This window comes from Equus asinus, chromosome 2 (genome assembly GCF_041296235.1).
Source record: "Equus asinus isolate D_3611 breed Donkey chromosome 2, EquAss-T2T_v2, whole genome shotgun sequence".
NCBI classification, from domain to species: Eukaryota; Metazoa; Chordata; class Mammalia; order Perissodactyla; family Equidae; genus Equus; species Equus asinus.
This window is the reverse complement of record NC_091791.1, coordinates 130,303,741-130,331,238: the sequence shown is the minus strand read 5'-3', so window position 1 is coordinate 130,331,238 and position 27,498 is coordinate 130,303,741. Positions and strand designations below refer to the sequence as shown.

General features: G+C 49.2%; 1 long non-coding RNA gene across 3 annotated transcripts; it reads left to right on the top strand.

The window, feature by feature from the left end:
• The first annotated feature begins 1,281 nt into the window (after positions 1-1,281).
• Positions 1,282-27,287, top strand: LOC106835665 (uncharacterized). 3 transcript variants are annotated; one of them, XR_011498567.1, is made up of 7 exons: positions 1,282-1,456; positions 8,589-8,760; positions 10,766-10,923; positions 11,191-11,348; positions 21,298-21,357; positions 22,333-22,503; positions 24,784-27,287. It is a non-coding gene; the product is annotated as an uncharacterized lncRNA (long non-coding RNA). The 3 variants fall into 3 exon arrangements; XR_011498568.1 differs by lacking the exons at positions 21,298-21,357; positions 22,333-22,503; positions 24,784-27,287 and adding an exon at positions 18,098-18,833; XR_001399174.3 differs by lacking the exons at positions 21,298-21,357; positions 22,333-22,503; positions 24,784-27,287 and adding an exon at positions 12,254-14,298 and having other exon boundaries at positions 1,291-1,456.
• Positions 27,288-27,498: the final 211 nt, after the last annotated feature.

Genomic DNA, 27,498 nt, shown 5'->3' with positions numbered 1-27,498 from the left:
GATCCAGCAAGCAAAAGAAAGTAAGGGGTTTTCAGGCTTCATGCATATCTCTCAAAGAAGGGAGGAAGGATGAGGTCTCTTTTTACTTCTCTATCTCATTATCGTGTGCTTCACACCATCTCTAGAACCTTTCTCTCTACCACAGTACCCCAAACCCTCCTGACATCCAGTCAGCCTGACACGCCACCTCTCTTTTGTCCTTCTGCATCTCTGTTACGTAGATGGACTTAACATCTCTGTCTTCTTTTTCTTGTCCCTCCTCCCCCTGCCCCTCTGCATTCCTCTTTAGTTTTCTTTCCACTTTACTGCTGACCCAAATTCTTCCCTAGAAAAGACTCAGGATCTGATTCAGCAAGCCAGGATGTTGCTCCTTTCCTCCAGTCTCTCCAGTGCTGTCCGTCTCTCCCTCTCCTCCTAGGAACTGGGATGGCCAAGATAGAACTCTTCTTAGAGAGTTGGATGAGAAGCAGAGTAAGGCAAGGACCACATTTTTGGTGGGGGGTGGTGGGGAGGCTGAGAACATTCTGTGTACAAAGCTTGTCTTCATTGCATTAGCACATGGTCACTGTGGGTGGAAGAGCCTGGCCACTCATGCATACAAACCCCACCACAGATTGCCATGTGATAGCTCCTTTGCAGGAAGGCAGCAGACTGAGGCCCTCCTTCACCCGTACAGCACCCATCACCTTGCATGGTTCATTGCCATTACCCTGGGCTCCTCCTCTTTGCAGAGTTGACTCTTGTTTCTCTAATGGCATACCCTGAGATGTACTGGGAGGAGGCAGACTTTGGGAAAGACAGCACTCGCCATGTATTCCACGTGCTCCACTACACTTCACAGCCTCCTCTGCAGCTAGGTTGGGGCCCTGTGGCTCATTCTGACCAATAGGTTGAGACTGAGGCAGTTAAGAGCTGGCACTTCTCCTCTTTCTCTCTGCTGTAGTGGCTTCGGAGGCCTTGTGTTCCAGATGGCATGCAAAATGGGGAAGAATCTCCCAACTCATGCTGCACCTTATACGAACAAGAAATAAACTTTCCTTATATTAAGCCCCTGAGATTTCAAGGTTGTTACTGCAGCGTAACCTGGCCTATCCCAGTGAATACCCAGAATGTCAGAATTAACTATACAATTGCTATTCTTGAGTTCTTTAACGTGATGAACCAAAAAGCTGTCTCTGGAGCCACCCAGGGCGGCTGACTGATGCCTTCTCTCACTGTCATCATCCAGCACAGATGGCACTTCCTGTTTGGTGACACCTCACGTGGGCTCCTTCATTCCCCACTGACTCTGGTAGTCACCGTCCTACACAGTCAAGTGTACAGAGTATTAGAGGTTTGCCAAGAACACATCCTTGTGTCTGCCAAGGAGTGTCTGTTGGAGGAAGAAGGTCCCAGCAGAGAACGGTCAGAGGTGAAATGGACTGCCTCGGGAGGCAGTAAGCTCCTTGTCTCTAAGGTGAGCAAGTGGCGGTTAGATGCCCATCAGGGATTCGGTGGGGGAGGGGAGCGTGAACATGAGCGGTCAGCCCTGAATGGGCATGGGTTGGGCTGGACGGGCAGGATGGACCAGATGATTTTTAAGTCCCCTCCAACCCTGAGAGCCCCCAGCACGGTCTGATACAACTTTTTTCCAAAAGTGGAAGAACGGTTAAATTTTGGTCACCAAGAAAGTAAAGAACTTATGAAATAAGATATCCTGGCTTAATGGACAAACAAGTATTGTAACACTGACATTATCCTTTCCTAAAGTATAGTCTCTTGAGATCAATGTTCTCAGCTCTCTTGAGGTTGACAAATGGTGACAAGTGGTCACGAAGGCATGTGAAGCATATCTGTAATTTACATGTCAACCACAAGGAGGGCTGAGCTGGGGGAGGTGTCACAGCCTCGAGACAGACCAAAGTCATCATGATAACAGCCCTATAAAAAGGACATCAGCGCTTTATCATGCACAAAGTGTTCTCCCTGACATCCTGAGTGCTCAGAGATTACTATCTCTGAGCTTATTATCATATATCATACATTATCATATCTCTCTGAATTTATCGTCACAGCCTCAGGGGGAGAAGAACTGGCATTCCGTTGTGCTGATGAGCAGGAAGATTTTCAGAGATTTTTCCCCAAAGATTGCATAGCAAGTAGGGGAGATGGAAGACTTGAACCGAGGTCTTTTGACTCAAACTGATAGATTTTAAAATCTACAATCATCTCTATTCCTGGCACTAGAAGCTGGGACTGAAATCAATTTCATGCTCCTTGGCTCCTGAGAAACTTCCACTTTGTGTCTAGGGTTGCGTGGGGGGAGGTATTGCAGGGGAGGATAGCTTTGAATTGCTCACAGGCAAGAAAGGTTTTCTTGGCGAAAGCAATGGACTGGGGACAGAGTTCTGGAGTTCAGGCCTAACTCCTTGTCTGACCCACTTCATAGCTGTAGAACCTCAGTTTCCTCATCTGAAAACGAGAGGAAAGACATTGATCCACCTTGAAGAATGTCTGTGAGGACCCAATAAGAAGGTGGAGTGAGAATGTTTTGAAAACCCTACGAGAGCTGGGATTCTTAACGCGTCCAGCTGCAAGGAACAGAGCAGCCAGCTACAGTGGTTTAATAGTTGAAGCTTTATTTTTCTTATGACATGAGGAGTCCAGGGTGGGTAGTACAGGGCAGGGTGGAAGCTGATCCACCCAGAAGTAATGCCATCTAGGGCCGGCCTTTCTGTGGTTCTGCTCTAACTTCATCCTTACCCTACCTGTAAACCCAAGATGCGTGCTGTACCTCTGGGTCTTGTGTTCAAGTTCCAGGCAGGAAAAAGAAGGGAGAAGGAGGAAGAGTTGGCACCTATATTAGAAATGTGGAAGTTTTCTTAGAAATGCAATAACTCACTGGCCAGAACCGTAATCAAATGGCCAGAACGGGAGGCTGGAGATGTGAGCATTCGTGGCTGGGCACACCACCACCCTGAACAAATCCAGGGTCTTGATGGGAACGAAGGAGAGGCCGGGATCCAGAGAGGGTGGCAGCTGGCAGTGTCCACCACAGCTCCGTGACTGAGATGGGCACTGAATTCACAGGGATCTTTTAAATCCAGTCCCTGGATTTGAGTGAAAGCAAATTAGGTTGCCTCATCCTTTGAAGGAATACTGGATCCACACTATCCTACGGTCAGAACGGGAAACAGGCAGGCCGAGGCCGAGAGGAAAGGCGAGTGCTGCTGCCGTCTGGATAGAGCTTTGCTGGTGGCTTTCCCTTTCCCGTGTGTTGTTTCCTCAGCTCCTTCTCTCGGGCTGGGAGAGCTGAATCTGAGGAGCTCATTTCTGGCCGCTGTGTTTGTGTATGTCTCCACCCGAAGATGTCTAACCACAGACTTCCTCTTGACTCCTGGCAACAGAGAGAAAACAAAACCACAGCAGCTTTCATTGCTGAAAATACAAAACTGACTCGTTTGCCTAATAAGCCCAGACGGAGGAGCTTTATTTTGGGGAGGAAATGCTGAAGACTCCAGTCCAAGGAGTCTTGGTTGGGCAGTCAAACGGCCAGACTCTGCCAAGAGATATCCAGGTGGAAAGAAGCCACCAGTCCAGGGGTCAGGGGACCGAGGGGCTGGAGCCCGTGTGACTGACCGCTGGGGCTAGGCATGATGGACACACACGTGGATCCGGAGGCCTTCGCCCAGCCCCTGCAACACCTTCAGCCTCTTTAGCCAATTCTAGTTTCAAAGAATCTGTTTGTGGAATTTTTTTCATTTCTCTTATTTTCTATGTTATTAATTTCAGCTATTGATTAATTTCCATTTCATACTTTCTTTTTTGCTTGCTTGTTTTCCTAATTTCTTATTATGTGTGTTCAGCTTCTTTATTTTTAGTCTTTCTTCCTTAATAAGGAAGGCGTTTCAGGCCATGTATTTTCCCCTGAGCTGAGCTTTTTTTGGGATCCCATAGGTTTTGGAATAAAATGTTCCCCTTTTCATCTGTTTCTAGACTGTTTTTAATTTCAGTTTTAATATTTGCTTTGATCTGTGGGTTACCTAGACGTATGTTTATTAATTTCCAAGTAGTTAAGAATATTTTAAGCCACATTACCATTTTTTTATTTAAAATTTTCGGATTACAGTAAGAGATGGTGGCCTATAAAATCCCTAATTTTAAATTAAAAAAATTATTTTCTTTGTGCCCAAGTATGCGATCAGATTTTACGAATGTTCTATGGGGAGGGGAAGCTGAGCGGGACAGATCGATGCGGAGAAGAATGGAGTTCTGCAAGGTCCTTGTTCTGAAGACGAAGTGCCCAGTTTCAAATCTTGCTTCTCTCCATTTCCAGCTGTGTGTCCATGGGCAAAACAGGGAATTTCTCTCAGCCTTATGTTCCGTCTTTAAATTGGGAACAACGACATGCACCTCTTAGCACCCCCGTGAAGATGATATGAGACCGCGTGCATAAACTTGCCCAGAATGGCGCCTGGCACGGAGTAAGCACCCACTAAATACAGATACCGATATTTTGTTATTGTTTTGTTATTTTTGCAGAAACAGAGGAAGCTTTACTGTCCATGCCGTGAGCTTTATCCCTAACCCAGAACTGTGGTTTCTGGTTATTGTGGGGACTGGGAGAAAAGAGGAAATGGATGGCTCAATGCAGCCAGCACCCTCCCTGGAAGGAGAGGCCCCTGAAGCCCAGAGAGGTGGGGTCATTTGCCCTAGGAAACACAGCAATTTAGTGGCAAAGCCAGGTTTCAAACTCAGGTCTTGAATGGCATGCTCTCCTCCTCTGGGGCGGCCACTCTGGTTTCTCTCTTGAGAGAAGAGACGGTTGACCGAGGGTTAGCCTCTGTGATGCAGGGAGGGCTGGAGGCTCCTGCGGGGTGGCCATCTCTGAGCTTTGTCATGTTACACCTTCGCCATCTGGGAAGGGTCACTCTGAGGTCACTAAGTTCCAGGAGAAGCTAGAGATGGAGGGCAGGCCTGGGGGTGGTTGGTGGACTGGGAGTGCTTGGGTGCTGTGGGTGTTGCTGGTTCATTGCCCAGTGGCGGAGGGGTCCTCCAACGGTGTCTGTGCACCTCTGGGCCTCAAGCCTTCTGCTGAGCTTCCCTAGCCCTGAGACTGACCCTGGCAATGGCAGGGCCTCCTGGGGACCCTGTCTTAGTCTCTCTGGCAGGCCTTCTCTGGAGCAGACCTCAAGGGCAGGAACCCTATGTTACTGATGAGGGTGGCTTGGCACATGGCCATGCTGTTGGAAACTGGAGGGCCTGGGGTGACAGCACGAGCAGCAGTACGCAGGCCTAATTGAGAAGCAAGGCAAATGGGATGTGGTGCTGGCTATGCCTGCCAGCCAACATCTGAGAAGGGCTGGCACTGCACCCTGGGGCACGAAGAACTTGCAAGGCATGGGCCCTTCTCTCTGGTGGGAGGCTGGAGAGGGGAGGGAATCACAGGAAAGGATTACAAGGCGGGGAGTGGATGAGCTATCTGATTGGGGCTATTGATCTTGGGAACAAATGACCATTTCTTGGCCAAGGACTCTCTGTATCCATAATAAGCATCACGTAACCATGCTGTGTATGGACCATGAGTGGAGAAGGATGCCTGTAACGTACGTGGATATGTCTGGGCAGCAGGTCTCTGACCTCAGACATGGGTACGTGCTGTGGGGTAGGCTGCATCTAGGCAAGGCTTGGGATTAGAGGCTGACTCTAGTGGCTCCTCCATGCAAATTTTTCAAAAAATTGTAAGGACCCTCTTGATTATGATGAAAATTAAGTCAATGAATGCATTCAAAAGTGCTTTGTAAATATCAGCACAAATACAGAAGAAAGTTATGGTGTGCAGAATTTGGTTAGAAAATGCTAGTTGATTCATCCCTATGCCCCTAGTCCTTTGTTAGACGTTGCAGAGGAATCAGGCGGGGTTAGGTCTTGTTCCCCCCTCCATGGGGCTGTGGGCTTTCTTGATGTGAAATGCTTTGCAAACATCGTCCTTCCTCCCTCTTCCTTCCAACACACTTTAATTAGGCACCTAAGATAAGCCAGGTTCTGGGCGGGGAGCTGAATAATATAGTGATCACTGTCTAGTAGGAGAGAGACAGGAGCAAAAGGGTAGGTATGAAGCCCAGAATGTAGCCAGGGACTGTCACAGACAAATGGATGGTTTAATGGGCACAACGCAAGCAGCCAATGAGCAACAAGCCCGGAAGGCTCCTGGAAAGCTTCAGATAGAGGGGGACACTTGAGGTGGATCTTGATGATGGAGCAGGGACAAGGAACAGAATCCTCACGGGGAACCTGGGCAGAAGAAACAGCACATACAAAGGCACGGAGGGGCGAAACCCACCCACATGAGGGCATGAGGGAACCATGGTAGCCTAAATTCTAAATTTTGATCCCCGGGTGCAGATGAGAAGTCTTATTGGAGCTCAGAAAAGTTGATGGCCCTAAATGGGATCCACACATTTGAATGAACTCATCATGGTGTCAACACAGAGCAGGGCCAAGGCAGTTTGCCAGCTCAGTAGTGGGTGTCGTGGGAAAAGCACAGGGTTTAAAGCAGACAGTTCTGGCTTCTAATACAGGCCCTGGCCCTTCCTAGCAATGTGACCTTGGGTCACTGTGAACCTCTTGAGGCTTTGTTTCATCATCTTTAAAATAGGGACGGGGACCTGAGCATTCTCTTGGAAATCTGCATCGTTGGCTGGAAGGAGTAACCAGAGATGGGGTGGGTAGGCGGATAGAGGCCTGTTTATACTGAACATGGCTCTGGGGAGATTCAGAGAGTAAGTTGTGATCTCGGCCCTTGTAGAGTCCATGGTGTAGTGGAAACACCAGGAAGCAGCCAGTTACAACCCAATCCAGTCTGGATTTTGATAGGCTAGGCGAGCTCAGAAGATGTGGGAGCCCAGTGGAGGAGCCCTTTGCCCAGCCTGGGAAGTTAGAGGTGTCCCAGAAGCACTGAATGCAGAACTCGGAGACTTCCTGAAAGACAAGTGGAAGTTAGCAAGGCAGAGAAGGAAGCAAAGGGCGTTCTGGGCAGAGGGACCAGAGGGGCAGAGGCTTGGAGGTGGAAGCAAGAGCCTTTTCTCCAAACAAGACACAAAAGCTGAAATGGGGAGTCATGAAGCTGTGGGAGGTAGACAGTGAACTTGAACGCTGTATTAGGGAACTTGGACTTTATCCCGTATGCAGTGGGGAGCCATTTAAGAATTAAACTCACAAGAGAAAGGATTTACCAGGCTCTGCCCCCAATATGGTAACTGTGTGTGGGCCAAGGGGAAGCAGATTGCAAAAGTCCTAGATGCCAACATGAAAGGGGCTTGTCTGAGGTTGACCCCATCATTCAGCAAGTCCAGAGTGCCACTGAGCTCCCAGGGACGGGGCGGGCAGCCTGCACCGTGCAGCCCTCCCACGCTCCAGAGAGGATGCGGCCCGGAGCTGCAAGAACTCTCCTGCAGGGCCAGGGTCTTCAGAACAGCCCTCTGCGGGGACGGCTCCTCCAGCCTTGGTGGTCTATTGGGGCTGCCCTTGCTGGGGCCCATTTGGCTGCAAGGGGCAGCTGTTTGCTCCAGCAAAATGATGGCCTTGTGGGAAGGAGATGGCGGTATTTCACAAAACCCAAGGGTGAAAACTCCGGCCCTACCCCTGAGGAGCTAGACTCAGGAACTGCCGTCAGGCCTAGGGCTCTTCTCCTCTCTCGCAGCTTCTCTTTCTCTTTCTTCTCTCCATTTTTTGGCCAGCTCTCTCTGTTATAGCGCATATCTGCCCTCCTCCTACTTCCTGCCACCAAATGTCCCCTAGAGGCTGAGGAGATGGTCTTGGTCCTGGTTCTGATCTCCCAGGGGAGAGTCTGATTGGCTGAGCCCAGGTGCCAGATTGGGGGCCTCGGGGCAGGGGGCACTGTGATCCCATCAGCCCAAGGGCCAAGACGGGGTGTCTCCTAAACAGCGTGGCTCCAGAGCCCACACCTGTGGGTGTGTTGGGGGGTGGTTCTTAGGGGAGGGGTGCTGGCCCCAAAGTCTGCTTATTCTATATAGACCCTTATAGAGTAGGAGTAGGGTCAGTCAAAGGGCCTTTGGGCCAGCCTGCCCTCAGGAGGCATGGTAGCCAGAATCCACAGGGACTTCCATTGACCTCTTCAGGAAGGGAGACAGAGACAGAGAAAGTAAAACTCAGTAAATCCCCATGTTTGCTATTGTGGATGGTGAACTTAGCAAAAGCAAGAGTCTGAGAGGAGCTTATCTTCGTTGGTGGGTAGGGCCTTGGAGGGCTGGGCCCCTCTGCCACAGGCCTGGGGAGCGGGTTCAGAGCCCATGGAGGTGGCAGCTCTTGGAGGAAGCAGGTGAGTCGTCAGGGCTGGAGGCTAGCCAGCGAGGGGCCAGCAGCCCGGGGCCGGGGCGGGCCTGCGGTGCTCGTTTGCTTCACATTTCCCTTGGACTTCACACAGCACCAGCTTGAGGAACCAGAGGCCATTTGCTTGTTTTCCCCAAATACAGAGGAAGCTTTCCCCTTGCCCTTCTCACGTGTTACCACAAGCGGGGCTTCCCGGGGTTTTCATAAACCCAGGAGTCTCTGCTATCATCTTCACGTAGAACTGTTTCCCTGAACAGCAAAGGAGGCCAGCTGTGATGGAACGGAAAACAGCATCCGCTGCTGGGCGATGAACATGAGCTCCTAGCCCTGCCCGTGGCAGCCCACCCCCCAGGAGAGAGGATGTGGAAATTGGCCTCCGCACCACCTGGTTCAACTCCAGCCACTGTTACTTACCAGCTGAGATCTCAGGCAAGTTCCTTAACTCTTGCCGGGTCTCAGTTTTCTCACCTGTGAAGTGGGAATAATGACGGCTCAAAGAGAGGTGTGGTCTTCAGGATTTAATGAGACACCTGGAGAAAGCGCTCAGCATGGTGTCCAGGTGGGCTCAGTGAGATGACCAGTTTCAGTTATTACTGTCCCCGCCTTGGCGCACACCACAGGGCCTCTGCGCAGTCCCTTGTGGTTTGTTTGGCGGTCTTCAGTGGACAATTACAGTGCATCTGATGGGCCAGCCACCCCTGCCTCTTTGGGTTTTTCTGATCTCCCCCAACATGTTGCCAGTTCTGGAATCTCACTCGGGCTCCTTCCTCCTCTAGAAATGCTCCTTGTGAGAGCTGCCTGGCCAAGACTCATCCTTCTCGGGGTGCGGCTCAGATCCGCCCTCCTTCGTTACAGCTAGCGGTTGACCCAGGAAGGACTTCACCACTCCCTCCCCTGCTCCCATGGCCAGGATTTCAAGGAGCCTCTGTTAGAGAGAGGCAGCATCCTGCAGTGCCTGACAGCTCAGCTCTGGGGGCCAGTTCAACGCACGCCTTGAGCTGTGTGACGTTGGCTTTTCTGTGCCTCAGTTTCACGCCTTGAGCTGTGTGACGTTGGCTTTTCTGTGCCTCAGTTTCCTGTGTGTCCAATGGAGAGAATACAAATATACTTTCTTCATAGGATTGTTGTGAGAAGAAACGAGTTTCTATTTGTAAAGCACTGACAATACCGCTTGGTACCTACGAAGGGCTCACTAACGGTTGGCTATTTCCATAAAATAATCTTCAAAAACACAAGTTTTAACAGCTCTGTAGTCTTCTATTGTGTGAATAGATCAGAATTTATTTAACCAACCCCTTGCGGCTGGGCATTTAGGCTGCGTCCAATCTCACTGTTATAAATAATGCTGTAGTGAACATCTTGTACATAAATCTCTCCGTTGATCTCTGATTGCTTCCTTAGAACTCACCAAATCTTGCTTGTGTTAGAACCAACTCCTGTCCCCCAGACTTTTCAATGATGCCCTTTGAAATAAAAGCAAAGCCTATTTTCCATCAGAGAAGGAAACATATGGAACATGTTAACCAAGAGGTGGCTCAGGAGGAAGGTAGAAATCGGTTCAAGATGGGTTTGGATCCGTTTCAGGATGTCTGACACAGAGTCAGTTATAAAGCTCCCCTCAAGCCCCCTTCCCAGAGGAGAGGCTGAGTCTTGATCCTCAGGGACCACTGATTTCTCTCTTTGAGGCAATTCCAAGGGACTTTGATGTTCTTGGCATTGGAGAAGCAACAATGACAGATGGATTAATGAAGCCACAGTATGTGGACCCTACAGGACTCCTCCAGCCAGTAGGGGGCGATATCGCCTGTCTCTGTCCAGTTGGGACTTGGCGGAGTCCTTGCTCACAAGGACTTCCTTTGTCTTAAAACTTTGGCTTCCATTTTATGAATTTCTCTTGTCTGTTGTTCTTCCCTCCCCCCTTTACACTTTTCAGGTACACTTTGGGTTGCCATTTATTCGTCCATCATTCAGAAGTCTATTGCATGCTTCCCCCCAGCCAGACATCAAGATAACTTCCAGACTTTCTAAGACCTAGATACACTTGCTTTGGAAGCCCCACCTCAGACATATTAAACATACTGAAATTCACCCATATTCCATATTAAGTATATACTTTTCTGTTAAAAAAAAAGGATTATCTTTATAATTTTGCTTTTGAAATTATTTGGCTACAAGTAACTCATTCAATTTAGGGTTGGTTTTGATTTCTCAGCAATTATTGAGGTACTCAGGAATTCTTGCAAAGTGAGAACATCTAACCTGCACATTGCTCTCAAATATAATGAAATTTTTATGAATTTTTATGACTACTTAGTGAAACTATTAATGAGGTTGATGTAATATTTGCTTTGTAGATGTTTCATTAAAATTTTATTAATTTCTATTGCAAAGTTTTTCCTTCATGTTTTGGATCCAATAACTTTTGGGGCCTCAGACTTTTTCAGGGATCTTCGACAAGTTCTCAGGTGCTCTAGTGCCTAGGGGCTAACAGCCCTCTCGGGCTTGGAGATGGAGAGATGAAAGGCTCCGCACAGTTTTCACAGAGTTCCTGGGCCGTCGAGGGATGGACGGACAAACTACTGTCACCAAAGAGTACGTATCGCTATGACAGAGTGTGATCAGGGCTCAGTGAAGGTGTCACTTCCCCTACATCTACTTGGGGCCAGAGGGGGTCAGTGAAGACTTGAGAGAGCAGACATTGTCCAGGCCGGAACGTGAATAGTGAATAGGAGTTTCCTAAGCAGGTCCGAGGGGCAGAGCAGTGCGGGCAGGGAGACAGCACAGGCAGAGGGGCTCTCCCGGATACAGCCTCCGAGTCAGCAGGCTGGCGGCCACTCATCTCTAGCCCTTGTTTTTCAGGCCAGCAGTATTGGTATGTCCTGGGAGCTTGCCAGAAATGCAGAGTTCCAGGCCCCCAGCCTTCCTGAATCCGAACCTCCCTTGAAACGGGATCCCCAGGGGGCTTCGTGAGCACATCAAGCTCTGAGAAGCAGGCTCTAGTTCCAGCTGTGTCAGAGGTAGGCCTCCTGTGGGGTGGGTGGCGCGCGGCTGGGGAGGTGGGCGGCCTGCGGAACTGCAGCCTGAGCAGAGCAGCAGTTGTTCTGCAGGTCATTTCCAAGTTTGGCCTGAAAGTCCATCTCTGGGGGCCCAGACAGTTCAACCGTTGCTTGGAGAGTTGGGGCTTTTCCACGAAGGCCCTCTTCCACCCCCTGGACCCACGCTCTCCCTCCCGCTGGCCCTCACTCCAGACAGCCTGTCTTGCCTGCTGGCTCCCTGAGCCAGCGCACCGCTGACTTCCTAATAGACTGTAGGGGGTGTGCATAATTTATTCCTGTGAGTAATTGATCATGTTAGGATGAGCCAGGGGAAGTACCAGGAAGAGAAGGGAAAGGAGGCATCGATAACAGGGGAAGGAGACCGGCTGCAGTCAGCTAATTAGCTGTCTCTCGGAGGCAGCTCGTTCAGCATAATGGTCCCTCGTGCTGCGCTTGGCTGACCACTGCCTCCTGCCCCCACACGTGGCCGGGCTTTCCGATGAGTGAGGGGTAGCGGAAAGAGCTCTAGCCTGAGCCAGAAAACTTGGCTTCCAGGCTAAGTGATCCTAGGCGAATCACTTCTCTCTGGGACTCAGTTTTATCAACTGTAAAATGAGGAGGGCTAGATCAGTGGTCTCCAAACATGGCTGATATCAGAATCACCAGAGATGCTTTAAAATGTATAGATTTCAAGGTCGCATCCCGCCGGTGCTGATGCAGTAGGTGCAGAGGGAGGCGGGAAGCCGTGTTGTAACAAGCACCTCATGTGACTCTGACATGGCTGGTCTGGGGGGCAATTGGGAACCAGTGGGTTGGGAAGATAACCTCAGAGCTCCTGCCCAGCTCTGACATTTTCAGATTGCTGATAGAGAGGGATTTTCCCACAGCCTTCTGCAGAACGTCAGGACAGTCCTGCGGAGAAAAGACAAGACAGGCAGGACAGCTGGCTTCTCCTCCTGGCTCGGTCGCTGGTTCATCACCTAATATTTGTTCCTCCCGGACTCTCACCTAACCCACCATGCACATGCTGACAAGGCCCCAGTGCTTTGCTCGGAGCCCCGTGTCACTGTGTGTCTGGGAAGACTTTAAAAATACAGCCACTAGGTCCCCTTCCACTCAGAGATTCTGCTTCAGTACATCTCGGTTAGGTCAGGATGGTGTGTGTTTAAAGGCTGCCAGATAATTCCGAAGATCAGCCAGATTTGTAAGCCAATGGCCTGTCCAAAGGCACTGCTCAGTGGGACAACTGGTGCCCCATGGGACTGGACAGCATCCGGTTCAGGGAGGCCACAGCTGTGTTGGCCTGAAGCAGGCACTGCGGAGAGACCCAGGCAGACCCACAATCACCCTTTGGTCTCCCTGTGAGTGTAGACAGATCCTGCCACAGGAGCTCCCCGAGTCCGTTCCTTTGTAAAATGAGGTCAGCAGTCACTCGGCCTCCCAGCCCAGTTGGGAGGATTAAGTGGAACAACTTGGAGTCTGTGCTCTGTGAGTGGTCACGCTCTGTGCAAACTGTCCACCCCCTCCCAGCTGCCCTCTGGCCACCTGCACTGGGACCAGTGGCATCCAGCCTGGTCGAAGGTTAACGTCTCTCACCACAGTGAAGGGCTTGGAGAGGCTGTGCTGCTGCCCCGGGCCAGAGGGCCAGCAGGGAAGCAGACCCCCAGCTTTTGGCCCAGGTGGTCATTTTTGGAATTACTCCACTCTGCACAGCCACCTGCCTTGCCCAGTACTTTTGTGTTTTCTCTAATCTTTTGGAGCCTTGCTTGTTACACCAGTTGGTCAGCAGGAGCCTGCACGCTGGCTGGCCAGTGAGACTGAAACCAATTCCAGTGGGACTGAAATCTTTTGCATCTGTCACCGTCTCTCCATGTCCGTGCTCTTTTTCATCACCCTAATCCAAGGGCCTTTCAAGAGGCCATTATTGCCCTCTGCAGATGTGTTCTTCTCACGCAGCCAGAGGGGTCCTCTTAAGATATAAATCAGATCGTGTCATTGATTTGACCGGCTTTCTGTTCTTATTGAATAAAATCCAAACTAGAGTAAAAGAAATACCCTGGAATGCCTTCTCCTCCTCTTCACGTGAACCTCACACTTCCCCTGATTTAGTGGCCCTGTGCCACCTGGCCATCTATTTCTCATCTCATGCCATGCTACCTACCCTGACTTGCTTTGCGAGGCAGAAAAATTGCTATGTGTTCTCCTCACCTGTTTATTGTCCTCCTTTGCACAAAGCTGGCTCCTCTGAAGTTAGGCGGGACCATATATTTGAGTTCCAGTCAAAGGAATATGAGTGCAAGTGACATATACCATCTCCAGGCTTGGCCCCCAAATGCCCCAGGAGCTTTTTCTCTTTGCTCTTGGCTGTGTGCAGAGGATATAATGGACAACTCCAAGGAGACCTTGCAGATGGCAGAGCACCTAATTAGAATGAGTTTGGGTTTTGAATAACTGAGTGAAAGACCACCCACTGAACACCTTATTTGAGGAATAAACTTTTATTGTCTGAAATCACTGAGATTTGGGACTGTATGCTCTAGCAGCATTTACCCTGACTCATGGCCTTTTCTCAGTTCCTGCAATATCTTAAGATTCTGCTTGTCCTATGCTGTTCCCTCTGCTTGGAATGCTTTTCCCTATCATTCCTCACATGCTTATCTCTTTAGCCTCTAGGTCTTCATTTAGAAGTCACCACCCAACTGTTAGCCTATATCTGTGTTCTTGGCTATTTTTTAATAGAAGTTTTTATACAACTTGTGTGTGTCTTTAGAATTTGCTTTTCCTTGTGTCTCCCCTAGAACATAAGCTCCTGAGGGCATGAATCACGTCTGTCTCAGTCCCCCTTATATATCCTATATACACAAAGTATCTGAGAATAAGTAGTCATTTAACAGCTATTAGCTGATGGATTAAATAAATGAATGAACCAATTATGTATGATGCAGATCAATTCAAGTATATCCTGAGCACCAACTTCATCCAAGACACTTTACACATGTGTAATGCATTCTCTGCTCAGTTCTCACTAAAACCCTAGTGGCGGGGGGCGTTACTATGCCCCCTTTACCTGTAAGGATCAAGAGGCCCTGCGAGCAACCCAGACACGCATCCTTGACATATGGCATCATCCAAGGACCATCATATTCCTGAAAGCCAGGTGCTCTCACCTCCATTTTACAAAAGCAAAAACTCCTGCTCAGACAGACCAAGTCACTTTCCCAAGGTCATGCAGCTAATGAGGTCATGGAGCTGGGCTCTAAACCCAGGTCCAGGGAGAGGGAATGGAGGAGAAAGGGGACATGCCTCTCTTACAGCACACTTCTTCATCAAGTCTCTGACAGCCTCATTAGAAATCCCCAAAGAAGATCTTGAGTGTGGGTGGACATGAAGACGTGGAATTTCTCCAGAGTCTTGAGCTTTGTTTGCATTGGGATTTTATTTTCAATGCAGGGCCCCTTCTCCCCTGCGACACCTGGGATTAGGGGGTGCCATTTTGCATCCTGGGAATGCGGCTCCCGTGTTGCGCCTGGGCCGGGCTGGGCTGGCCACCAGCGGTAAGCTGGAAACATGAGTGCCCGGGTTCATCTGGGGAGAGCAGCTGGAGCCATTGATAGGCAGAGACGATCTGTGATGAATTATGGCAGATGAAAGTATGAAGTCATGGATACTTTGTGGAGGCTGGGCGAGCTGAAGAGTCTCCCTCTCTGAATGTGTTTGGAGACGCACAGCCCCTTCTGAAACTAGCAGTCAACTTTAACGGCTAAAGTTTCGGGACTTGGCAAGCTGCGGGTTGGATGGCGCAGAGAACTCATGAATTCTCTGGGGTGGGAGCTAATTAGGGTGCAATTTTTCAATTATGGAACATGAGTGAGTCTCTCCCCAACCTCCCCACGCCATCCCTCAATAGATACACTCCATTTGTCTATTTTCCTTTATTTCTTAATCATTTGATGATATGACAGCAATTATTTGTCACTTGGAAGAGAAAATCCTCACGGAGCTATTGTTTTCGCTCCTCCCTGGCAATGGTTACATCTGATGAATGTTTTGCATTCCCGCTGCCCCTCCTCCACTCCCACCCGGGGTTGGTGTGGCAACAGGAAGACGTTAGCCTGTGACGCGAGCCTGGTCTGAGTGAAACACCGTTTGTAAAAAGTCATGGAAAAGAGCAGCATTGAGTTTAAAAGAGCCCCACGAAGCCCAGAGCTCCAGGCCCACCCACGTCACCTGGGTTGAGGCTGTGCGACATTTGCTTTGGGAATTCTGGTCATTTCCCTGAGCTAATAAGCCAGCCTTAGAATCAGGAATGCAAAACAGAAATGGAGCAAAAAGAAACAACCAAGGAAAAAAGCAGCACTCCACCAGAAATGGGAGAACTTAAATGACTTTGTTTAAATGTCATGGCACTCTCAAAACCCTGTTCTCATATGTATGCAAGTTAATTAAATGGAAAAATGTCAAATTAGTTGCTTAAAATATTAATGACAGGAATTATCCCAGATTCTAGAGCAGGCAGAGTAGACGAAACGGAACTTTTAGGCTTAACCCTTTTCCTGGTCATCCTTCTCTCGCAAAATAGATCTTTCTTTCGTCTGTGAAAAGACCCTGCTACAGGGTTTTGTAGGTTTCAGGCCCAGAGCTTTCCAGTGGGTTTGCAGCCTGTGATTCTCCCGGTGACGCAGGACTCACTCGTGGCATTTATTTCCCAGCATCAGTTTCATGGGGCGCGATTCGAGGTCCCTAGAAAGGCCCAACAGTCATGAATATGTCCCAGTGAACTGTTCTGGAGTCTGAGCAATTTGCCATTTTTTCTTTTGGTCTTTGAAGGTTATTTTGGTTTAAAGAGCCCACTAAAATGCAAAATAAAAGATTGCACAAAAAGGGTGCCAGTGTGCTACTCACCAAACATTTATTTAGCACCAGTGGGGCCCAGAGACTGTGCTGAGCAAAATGAGGGGGAAAGGGAGAGTCACAGACTCGAGGGTTTCAGAGCTGGTAGGGAAAGGCCACACGGCCCCTAGTCTAGCCTTCTGTTAGCTGTTCGGTTTCTTGGGGAAACCAAAGCCCCAAGGAAACAAGGAACACTCCCAAAGTCACACGGCCGTTGAGTGGTGAGTCAGGCTCATTCACTCATGCAACACACTTCCTGCCTGCCTCCCCCAGGGACTTCCACATATTAGGGGACAACAGGGCAGATAGACACAGGACCATGCATGCTGCCTGCCTAACACTGCAGAAGGAAGGGCAGAGGGTGGAATGCAGGGATAGAGGTATCAGGGAGACCGCGCCTCCATCAGCCAAAGAGCATTTACTGCCGGCCGTGTAGTCAACTATGTGTATGACGTAGTTTCTCTTCATTCCAGCAAAGGCAGGCAGAGAAGGCAAATATTGTTTTTTGAGAAGTTATGTTTAAGCAGTGTAGACATGCTCAAAATGATCTCATATAATTCCATCACCAGTTCAGCCCTGACAGACTGATGCTCTCCCTATTTACAGATTAGGAAAGTAGGAGAACGCTGAGCAAAGAAAATGGCTGGGATATCCATTTACCAATAACTGCAGGTTAGCAATAGAAATGCCAAATTACAGGGGGAGAGCCCAATTTCCAAAAGTGGTATCCTCAGAAGGAGGGAGGAGATATTCTGAGATGCTCTGTGGAAAAAAATTCCAAATAATTTAGGAAAATCCTATATATTTTTATCCTTTTTTGTATCAGTCAGTGTGGTAAACTGAATCGTGGACCCCAGATACATCCATGTCCTGATCCTGGAACCTGGGGGTGTTACCTTGTATGGCAAAAAGGTCTTTGCAGATGTGATTAAGTTAAGCATCTTGAGATGGAGAGATTATCCTGGATTATTCAGGTGGACCCAGTGTAAACAAAAGGTTCCCTATAAGAAGACAGGAGGGTCAAAGTGACGAGTAGGTGATGTCATAATAGAAGCAGAAATTGGAGTGATACACTTTGAAAATGGTGAGGGCGCCATGAACCAAGGAATACAGGTGGCCACTAGAAGCTGAAGGAGGTGAGGCCATTGGTTCTCCCCTGGGGCCTCTAGAAGGGACCAGCCTGGTCAACACTGACTTCAGCTGAGTGAGACTGATTTTGGACTTCTGACCTCCAGGACTGTGAGAGAATAAATGTGTGTTGCTTTAAGCCACTCAGTTTGTGGTAACTTGTCACAGCAGCAGTAGGAAACTCATACAGTCAGTTATTGCTAAGGGACAAACCATCCCAATGCTGCCGTCTCATTCCTGGACCTAGGGGTTGCCTGGGGCAACCCTACTTCAGATTATAGGTTGGTTTTGAGTCTCTCCACCAGCTGCATTCTGGGACAATGGCTACTGGGGGTGTGCGCTTTTCATGGCAGTGACAAAAATGGGAGAGAAGACTAGCAGACACTTGCCGTGCCTGTTACCATTTCAGCTCTGAGACACCCACTTCCACCCACCTTCCATTGCCCAAAGTAAGTCGCATGACCAAGCTGAACATCAGTGGGAACTAGAAATATACGTGGCCTAATCTAGTGGGAGGGACTGCAAAGTCACACAGCTAAGGGCAAGGATATATGATTCTAATATTGAGGAGGGGTCATAAAAAGTAGGGACTTGCCCCACTTTTCTTGAAGATTCATAATGTGCATTAGCATGTTGAGGGCCCTGCGAAGTCCTGCAGTCAATAAGCCTGTCTAACTGCTAACACAGCGTCCCCCAAACTTCTTTGAGCACAGAATCCTACCATCATCCCACTGGATTAGTGTTTTGAGACATGCTGATGCAGGCAGTTCATCTTCAGAAGTCCAAGGAAGGAGAAGGCAGTGGACCCAGCTGCTCCTTAAAGAATGGACTCAGCAAAGCAGATGACGAGGCTTATACAAATGGTACAACAGAACTGAAAAGTTGTCGTATGAGTTAAAGTCCCTTTTCTCAAGGCGCTCTTTCTTATGAGAATCTCATCAAATACTCCATTCCCTCATGGACAAGAAGAACCCAGAATGATATCAGTGTTGTCTGAAAGAAAACACAACTGTCTTGGAGTCCAGTCTTCACTAGCCCCAGGGCCTAGGGAAATGCCTCAAAAGGCGGGCACTTCTCCTCTGAGGACTGAAGCATGTCCTGCCAGCTGGGCTTCCTGCAAACACAAATGGATTGGGAAGTGTTGCTGGATTGGAAACAGAGAGAGGTGGATGAAACAGGTTTCCCACGAGAGTCTGATCATCTCCGGCTCGCTAATAGAAGTTCCTCTGGAATGGAGACGTGAGCTCTTTCCTCTTTCCTGTGAGGACCCGGACCAGGCACAGGCGGAGGAGCAGGAAGCAAGTTTGCCGATGTGGGTGCTGTCAACTCCGACTGTACGGGTGAACAGAGCTGCTCGGAATGGCATCTCACACTGTCTTCAGGAAGCGCCCAGGGCAATGGGGTGAGGCCTGAGACACAGGCTGGGGCCTCCACTGCTCCGAGAAATGGGTAAGAAACACATGCTCTTCCTGTACCCTGTCTGCCTCCCTCCACCATGTGGCCCCACAGCACTGCCGGGAGGGCAGGCCACTCTGTGGGATGGTGACTTATTTGACACACTTAATTAGCCTATTTCCATGTAACACGTTTTAACGGAGGCCATTACAGCCTAATAAAAGGAAACAATAGTGCCATAAATCCCAAGATCAATAGAAGGGAACAAGGACAGGCAGGGAGCGGCTTCCTCTCAAAGATCCAGAGGGGCTTCAGGAATGAAATCCCCCTTGAAACTGAAGGACAAGGGGAAAGAGTATGGGCCAGCTCACTCACTCATCCAGCACATATTTAGAGGGTGCAGACCATAGGCTTGGCTCTCCCTTAAACCCCTGGAGACAGACAAAAGGCATAGCCTAGTCGGGGAGAAAGATACAAAAACAGGAATGTCACAATTCAGTGTGGCAAATAAATATGAACAAGAGCTGGAGAGAGAGGCTTCCTGGAGGCAAAATATTTGAATGGGTTTTAAAGGATAAACAGGAGTTTTCTGGGTGAAGAAGTGCGTGGAGAAGGACGATGCTAAGAGAGGGAGAAGGAAAGCTCAGAGGCAGGAGAAGGGCCTGGGGAGTGTGGGGAACAAGAAGCGTGAGAGAAGCAGAGCGCAGACATGGGAGGAGCGGGTGTGGCTGGAGAGGTATGGTGGGGAAGAGTTTTCTTCGCCAAGCTAGATTTTGGATTCTTTTGAAGTCCGGAGAAGCTGAAGGAGCTTGGAAGGCACAGTTATCAGAGATAAGTACTGCAGAGAAAACCCCTTGTCTTGGCTCATCAGCACCCCTGGGGGACTGGCCTGACGCCTGGGAGCTTTGTGGCATCCGTAAGTCCTGCTCTCCCAGGCCACCTTGGTAGCAGCACTGCGGCCACATCTGCTGTGTACCTGAGCAGAGGTGTACCTCAGCACCGTGATGAGCGCAGCGTTGATTCACAGATTTGGAGGCAGGACTGGAATGGTCGAGGAAGACAGCAGAGGGGGACCCATCCACTCCTCTGTTAGGAAGGGACTTCATCAGGAGAAGCCTGCAAAGGTGTTTTGAGGGACACACAAGACATTCACATGCCAGGTGGCTCCGGGAGACACTGTCAGGTTTTCATGAGGCAACACACCAGTGTGGGATGCATGCCTGTGGCTGGTTAGCCTAGTGGTGAAAGCCTCATATAGCAAGGTCGAGGCCACCGGTTTAGTCTGCTTCCCCATTAAGGATGCTCAGAAATCTCACAAGTCTGTGTGTTATATTCAAGAGAAGAACTGGGTCCTCAGCTTAGCTTTGCCATCAGCCAATGTCTTCACTATAGACTACTCCATCTCTGAATCTCAGTTTCTTCATGGTAAATGAATTTTCCTCAATAAGCCTCTCCTTCACCCAAACATGTGATTAGTCACCAAGTCCAGTTGATTTTACCACCCAAACAATGTTTCCTTCCCCCTCTCTCAGGTGGGATCTGTCAGAGCCCCTGACTTTGGCTTCTAACGTCCAGGCTTGCTGCCCTGCTCTCCAAGGCCTGCATGAGGTCTGTGAAGGGCTGGATCGTAGATATTTAGGCTTTGTGAGCCACAGACGTCCACGTGGCATATTCGTCTTTGGTGGAAACAACCCAAATGTCCGTCAACTGACGAATGGGTAAACAAAATAGGGTCTATCCATTCAGGGGAATATTATTCAGCCACGAAAAGCAATGAAATACTGATCCATGCTAAAATATGGTGGAACCTTGAAAACGTTAAGCTAAGTGAAAGAAGCCAGACACAAAGGGCCATATATTATAGGTTCCATTTATGTGAAATATCCAGAACGGGCAAATTCATAGAGACAGGAAGTAGGGCTGAGGGTGAGATGAGAGGGTGGGGGGGTGATAGCTAAGAGGTACAGGATTTCCTTTTGAAGAGATGAAAATATTCTAAAAGTGATGGTGGTAATGGTTCCACAACTTTGTGAGTGTGCTAAACGCCATTGAATTGTATACTTTAAATGAGTGAATTATATGGTTTGTGAATTATATCTCAATAAATTTGTAGTAAAAAATTATAAAAAATATTTTTGGCTCACAGGCCATACAAAAAGAGCCATGGACCGGATTTGACCCAGGGCTGTGGTTTGCTGATCCAGGGGTCTACATGGCTGCCAAAATGGACACTCTGAAATACAGATCTGATCTTGTCACTCCTCTCCCAGGAACTCGTCTCTATGGCTCCCCATTACCCACGGGATGAAGAACTAATTCTTTGGCTCTTATTCATGATCTTGCATGCTCTCTCCTCAGCTTGTCTTTCCAGTCTCATGTCCTTCCATCTCTCTCCATGCTACAACCACAAAGATGAATATTCATATCCACTGATACTTCCCTTTGATTTGATTTCTGTTGTACCCTCTGCCTTCAGTATTCTGGAAACTTCTTACTCATCTCTCAAACTCTCACTCAGGTGTCCTTTTCTTCTGTGGAATCTTCCCCAGTCTCCCCGGGAGAATGGATTGCCGCTATGGTATGTGTTTGTCTTGTATTATACTCATTTCATTAAATATATGCTTCCCTTCATAAGACTGTGAGCTCCTTGGCAGCAGCAAAATGGGAACCATGTCTTTTCTTCTTGGCCCAACTCGAGCTCAGCACAAGTGCCTGGCATGCAATTAAGATTCAGTAACTGCTTTCTTGAAATGAATTGAATCCCAGCGAGAAGCAGACTAGTTAAACTATATCAGAGAAATTTGGCAAAATCACCCTGCAGAAAAGGCTCTTAGAGGCTCTCTAGTAATCTAAGCCCCTCATTTTCTATGAGAAAATCAAGGCCCAGAGAAGAGAAGTTACTCACCTGGAGTCAGCACCCAGCAATTAGGGGCTGAGGCGCATCTACAGCTGGGTCTCCACCTCCCACTGGGGGCTCTCGCGCACACACCTCCATGTCTTTCTACAACCCCTTCCAACATCAACACTCTGGGAATCAGGGCGGTTTGCCACAGCCAGGGTTTTATGGCTATCTTCTTGGCTTAGCTAAGCTAAACATCCCAGTGGCCAGCAGTCTGGTTCTCCTCTCTCCCTCCCACTCTGGGCCCTCTGGAGCTCCCTTGAAGGGGTTGACCCTCTCGGGAGCGGCCTGAGGAGTTGGCCAGACCTCTGGGTATTGCTGGCTGCAGGAACAGAGAGTACGGCCCAGCCTCTGACGCAACTGGAGCTAGAGGTTGGACCCTGGCTCAGATTCGGATTCCGCAGTTTGATTTATTGCATCGGGTACTTGTTCCGCACGTTTTTCCTTTGCCTGGGGACACCCCAGGCTGACTGCGGTTTTCTCTTTCTTTTATCGTGTGTGTGTGTGTGTGTGTGTGTGTGTGTGCGTGTGTGTCTGAGAGAAAGAGACAGAGAGAGAGGTATTTCTGAGTCAGATGCAGGATCAAGGTCCTTACAGGCTGTTAAATACTAAGAAGGTTCCAGAATTTCACTAAGGCTTATTCCTTCCATGCAGGCACACAGATGACCAGCTTCGACCAGAGCCTGCAGCTGGACTCCTACTGTGTGCCAGACATTTAATCCTTTTAAGCCTCACAACAACTTCGTGCAACAGAAGGGATGGCCCTTGTGTGAAGGACGAGGGAACCGAGGCTTGGAGAAGTTACACGACGTGCCTAAGGCCCTTGTAAGCAATGGGGGAGCCTAGACCCAGATTCCAGCCTTTGTCTCTACCATACCAGCCCTTGAACCCTCCCCTCTTTAGGAAGGGCCTCCCTTGGCCAGGCACCAGGCTTTAGAGAGGACAAACACGTGGTCTCCAGCCTCTCAGAGCTTCATTCATATTTGTGTGGTGCCCTTTGCCCACCAGCCTTGTGGATAGCTTTACTAAAGCTGATCAAACTCCAAGCTATATTCTTGGCCCACTTTTATGTTTCCTATTGATTCTCTGACTTCTTGAGTTTAGAGATCAGCTGTTCCAATGTCTCTCATTTAGCAGAGGAAGAGGTCAAGGACCCGGGAGGTCAAGCAACACGCCCAAGATCAGCTAGCTAGTTGATGACTGAGCTGGGACCAATCCTTGTCTTTTATCACTCAGCTCAGGCTCCTTCTCTCCTCCTGGGTCGCCTTCATGCTACAAGCTCTCTTTCTTTGTGGAAACTTATTGAACCACAACTAGTCACTTCCCCTTCAGCTGTGGGGTGGTCCTCCTCATCTTAGGTTGCGTTTACATCTCGGTGATGCTCTTTTGTCTCCACGGGTGGAAACAGTATACCAGATCAGGAACCAGGAATGCAGATGCTGTTCATGGTTTTCATAATGCTGGCTTTCAGGGGCCTCAAGTCCTTGCCCAAGCCTTCCGTGGCATAGTCCTAAGGACAAATCTGGAAGGGGAGTTAGCTGGCACTCTGTCCAGTCTTCCCCATCTTACAGATGAGACATTGAGGTCAGAAAGGAGAGACGTGACTAACCCAAGTGTGTAGAGAGATTAGAGTTACATCTAAGACTAGAAATTGCTGCCTTTGCTGCAAGGTGTGGCTGCAGTGTTGAGGAGCCATTTGCCTTTTCTTGTGTGGCCCAAGTGGAAGAATGAGAAGAGTGGGTCCTCATGAATAGGGAAGCAGATGCCAGCTCATTTGAGGAAGCACGTCCAAAGCTCAGTGTTGCCTGAATTGCAAGATTATCTGAGAGGTGGTGAGCTCCCCGTGGCAGGAGATGGCCAAGTAGAGGCTGCCTACGCCCCCCAAGGGAGTGCAGAGCAGGGATCAGATTGAATGGGGCTCATTGACTTCGACACCTAACCCAAAGAGTCCACAACCTCAGGACCCAAGACTCCTGTCTTTCCATCTGGGAGAGGGAGGGAGCAGGCAGGGGTGGGCAGTGGCTTGAATGATAGAAAAGGCCTTCTGCCTAAAGAGGTCTCATTGTTAGCCACCAACCAAAGATTTTGAGGGATGTTCTCTGAAATGTACATCTGGGCCTTGTAATTTAACCTGAGCCCCTGAGGGAGTGTCTAACTAGATGAAAGGCCACAGCACTTAGAGGATGTTACAGAATCTCCTTCTGGGGAAATGAGCCCAGGAAATGGGTGGGGATTGTCCCAGACACTCAGCTGGAATTGATGGGTCAGATGAAAGCACAGGAAATGGCCCATGGTTCAATTCTGGGCAGCAGCCTGGACATCTCCATGGACCAGGGGCTACGGACCTCAGCATCCAGGAGTCCTTGGAGGGTTGAGTCCAGGGAGGTCTCTTCTAGTAGGTGAAGCAGATCTGGATGCCTATTCCAGCACTGCCTCTCGCTAGTTGTGTTCGTGGGTAAGTCACTTGACGTCTGAGTGGGTTTTGCATCTGTGTAATGGCGGTAGTGACTCCTCCCTCCGAGGGTTGTAAGCATGCCCCAAGAGCAGGTATATGATGCTCCTAACACAAAGCTAGAGGAGGAAGTGGTTTGAATCCCACATCTTGATTTACTGAGTAAGGTAGTCACTCTTCGAAGTTTCTTCCTCAGCTTGGGGCCAGCCCAGACCGAATGTGGTTTCCTTTCTTTGTGTAAGTGCCTGCGCACATGCGTGCAAGTGTGCCTGCGTGTCCGTCACCTGCCTTTCACTGGCCCTGGGGTTCACGTGACCTGGGGAGCCCAGGCCTCTCTCTCTGACCTGCCCAACATGCCAAGATGTTCTGGGACCCAGCCAGACACCGGGCAGACCACAGTGAGTGCTAATGGGGTGCATCTTTCATACGAGTGGGAGCAGCGTGGGGGTGTTGCCCCTGAAAAAATCAAATAATGATGTAATCACAGGGAAAAAAAATAAAGTAAGTAATAGAATTCTCTTCGTTTTAATTTTATCTCCCAGGGATTTTCTTAAATCTTTGATGGCTGATATTACCTCTATGTTAGAAGCTGGTGTAAGTCTGGATCTGATTTAACACCAAACCAGCTAGTTAGTTATTTTCTTTATCTCTAGGTCTTTCCGAGCGCACCTTCACTTCAGACCGTCTGCCCCCAGGAGGCTTGACGATCACTGAGAGCCACTGCTCAGAAAGGAAGATCATTCTTCAGGAGGTGGGAGACCTGGGATCTAGATGTCTCTCTACCAACCCACCTTTGACAAGCCCCTTCACCTTGCCGGGCCTCAGTTTCCCTGTTCTGTTTGGAGAACAACAGTGCCTGCCCCATCCTGCCTCACAGATTGCTACAAGGCTCAATGCCGGGAAGGGCTTTGTGAAATGCCAGCTCAGTCAGTTCCAGTTGATTCTTACGTGAGTGAATTCCGCAATGACTGGGTACAGACTCTGCGCAAGTGTCACGCTAGGCTCTGGGGCCCAAAGATGGCAGGACCTACTCTCTGCCCCCACAAGCTCACGGTCTATTCATGTTTCTAGAAGTGGACTTTGATTCTGTACACTGTTCCTGCCCGTGAGGCGGATAGTCTGCTGGCCGGTGGTGTTCTGGTGATGAAGTTCTTTCCGTGCTAGCCTCCCTTCCTCCCCTGTGCTCTCCCCCTCCCCCACCACACTGCTTGCTCTGCAGGAAGGTGGAGCAGGAGGGCCCTCCACGCACCCTCTTATCCGCGTGGCAGTTGAGGCCGGTGAAGCTCAGAGGACTGAATGGCTCACCAGGTCCCTGAGCAAGATGACGGCTGCTGGGAGGCAGGTCTCCTGCCTGCTTTTTTTTCCCTTAACGTCTTACCAAGATTTAATGTACATTTATTCTTAACACATGGGACATACAGTATAAAGATTTCATACTGAATAAATGATATTCATTAAGCCAAAGAAGGAAAAAAAGGAGGAATTTGCTTTGTTTGGGCCACATTATTTGAAATACAAATATCCAGATTTTATCACTGAAGAAATCTGAATTGTGTTTCTTTATCGGAGACTTCAACTGAACCGAGTTTTTCACACCTCAATTAGAAAAAAGACACAACAACAGCAAAAAACCCCAGAAGAAATAGACTAAGTTCTTTGGCTGCTGAGACAGTGAGGACTGTCCCACATCGTGCCAAGTGAGGAGACATCTGGCATGAGATTAAATGGCTGTGTCTCACTTTGTGCAGGTCACCGACTTGCTAACTCATGATACTATAAAAGGGTGGTTGGGAGGGGACCAAACTGCAGGGCCCCGGAGGGCGTGTGCAGCAAGGATGTCATATGCACACACGGCAGAGTTCATTTCTTTCCCGCCAATGAATGGTGCAGCTGAGAGACCAGGGACCCCCAGAGCTGGAAAGGCCCAGAGTAGTCACTGTGTCAGTAAGGGCTAGGAGGAATGGCTGGCCTGGCACTGGAATTTCACCACCTGCTAGGGCTCAGGATTAGTGAGGGAGGGCCTCTTGAGGAGGACCCTTCCAGCCTCTGTGTACCAAACTTGGAGGATCCAGTGCCCGGAGAATCCCTCTGTGTCATCCGCGGCCCGTGCAGATAAGAGCAGGACCAGTGTGCCTGGACTGGGCTTCCTGCCCTTCATCATGGAGAGAGACGGTCCTTGTCCCTGACCTTTCCCACGGACTGTCTCCTTGAGTTCTTCCACCGAGGTCACCAGCTGGAGACCTGAGGGTCTTATGCAGGCTGCAGACAGGTTTCATTTGATTGGAATTTTTTTCAGGAATTGCAATAGCTGCCATCATTGAAACACTGGATATTTTCACATAAAAAATCTGGCCCCACTGGGCTGGGTTACTGCATGCCCACCATCGCTGGAGCCAGTGAGTCCTTGCCACCCTTTAGCTAAAAGCATGTTTTCCTTGGTCCCCACCTGGCCGGCCTCACTCATTTTCATTACCTGCTTGGCCCTGTGCCATGTGCATTTGTGACCCATGCCCAAGTCTGTCTTTATTTTATAGATGAGGAAGCTGAAGACCTGGTTTAAAAGTCGTGGAAATTGAAGCTTTGAGAGTAAATTTCTCCCCCTTGAAAGCTGCTCCATTGGGCCAACAGAAAACACTGAGCTGTTGGCCCTCACCACACCCCCACCATGGAATGTGCCCCCTCTCACCCCCCACAACCACTGCATTTTCCAGATTCAAGATTTCAGGCAGGCTGGGGCATATTTCCCACCCAGGGTCTGGGGCGTATTTTCTCCTTCAAGTGATTACAAGCTTGACATCTCTAGCAACCCGAGTCTTGAAGGCGGAGCTGCCTTTCCTGACAGCCCGGGGTGCTCAGACACCGGGTTTCCTCTGTTCCTCTTCCATATGCCCTGCTCTAGCCTTTGGTCTGGGTGCAGCTTGTCGACATTAAATAAGCGCTTCTTGCGGTTCGCCTGTAACAATTCTTTAGATCTTGGAAGCCAGGCTGTGGAGCTCTGCGTATGTATAGATCTCATTTTCACACAACAGGCTGCTTAGCAGATGGAGACCCAGACCAGCCTCCAACGTTTAGCTGCAAGTTAAGACGTGGGAAAGTAGGTGGCTTTTAACCAGCCGGTACTGCTGCCAGCATTCAACCTTAGAGAATTTTCACAGGGAAAAGAAAAAAAAGCAAAAAACCAACAACAACAACACACACAAAACCAACAAAACCACAGTTTTCCTTGCTCCCCCAAACCAGATGGCAGATGGTATGGAACCAATAAAACACAGATTCAAACGTTTGTTTATTTAACTTTGAATGTAATATGGCTTTGTGGTCCCTTGCAAGGAAACACCAACCTTCCAACCAAAGAGATGACGGATTGG